Raw genomic sequence first — 1128 nt, 5'->3', positions numbered from 1 at the left:
GCCTCTTGTAGAATTAAATACAGTAAATCTTTAAAACAAACACATACACTGAAATCATCACCTTAACAAGCTCTTCCTCCATTCTCAGAATGCCCTCACTTTCTTGCAGATGGGGAAGACCTTGAAATAGTTTCAGTGATTCCTTTTCTTCTTCAGCTGGGCTCGAGCTACGGGAATCAACTCCAGGTATAAAGAAGAGCTGGGGAAGCTTGAGGTGCTGCTGTCTCTGAGCAGCCCCTCTCATCTGTTCCATGTTCCCCCTTTGGACAGATTTGCTGTTTGTTCTGGGCTTGGAGAAGTGTGAGTTCTCAGCAGCTCATGGACATCAAGGGCATTGTGGGACTGTTGACGGTTTTCATGATGACCACAGTAGACTTTTTTTTTAATGGAATGTTTCATGAATCTGTGTGTCATCCTTGTGCAGGGGCCATGCTAATCTGCTCTATCATCCCAATTTTAGTATATGTGCTGCCGAAGCCATCACGACCACAGTAGACTCTCAGCCCTTTATGAGTTTTACAACTGCACTGACAATAGCAGGGCTGGGGAGCAGTCTGGATTGTCATGGAGGGTGACATTACCTGTGTAGCTATAGAAGGTGGTGGAGAGAACTCATGGTGTGCGTGTATGTGTGTGTATTATAGATTTTAACCATTTCAAAATGAAATGGCTAGTCAGGTCCTGAAGTAAACTTGTAAAACTGCAGTTACATACCCTGGTTTTCACAGCGACTGCGCCACCATTGCCAAGCTCTGTGGTGAGGAGTGTCCTAAGTCATTTGTTACTAATAGAGAAAGCGTTAACGGTTTGTGGGCGACTTACTGATTATAAAAATTAGATTACTTTTTCCTGTAATAACAGAATTCATACCTACTTGCTTTCTGATATGCTTTTTAAAAAGTGTTTTATCTCATACTAACAAGCAAGTATATCACATACAAAACTCCCATATTACATGTGAAAATTGCTTTCATCATTATAGAGGACCACTTAGGCATTTGTATCATCTTCATTAGCAGAAGTTTTCTAAAATTTTCAAATGATCAAGACTTTTTTTATTGGAAATATCTGCATCCTACACTATTTACTTAAAAGTAGTATATATATATAATATATATATATTTTTTG

At 39.4% G+C, this 1128-nt stretch overlaps 1 non-coding gene across 1 annotated transcript; it reads right to left on the bottom strand.

The window, feature by feature from the left end:
- Positions 1-379: 379 nt before the first annotated feature.
- Positions 380-484, bottom strand: LOC128580078 (U6 spliceosomal RNA). The gene has a single exon (XR_008378432.1). It is a non-coding gene; the product is annotated as a U6 spliceosomal RNA (small nuclear RNA).
- Between the last annotated feature and the right edge of the window lie 644 nt (positions 485-1128).

The sequence above is a fragment of the Nycticebus coucang genome, chromosome 2 (genome assembly GCF_027406575.1).
Source record: "Nycticebus coucang isolate mNycCou1 chromosome 2, mNycCou1.pri, whole genome shotgun sequence".
Lineage (NCBI taxonomy): Eukaryota > Metazoa > Chordata > Mammalia > Primates > Lorisidae > Nycticebus > Nycticebus coucang.
Note: the sequence above shows the minus strand (reverse complement) of the source record. Positions and strands in the feature narration are given on the sequence as shown.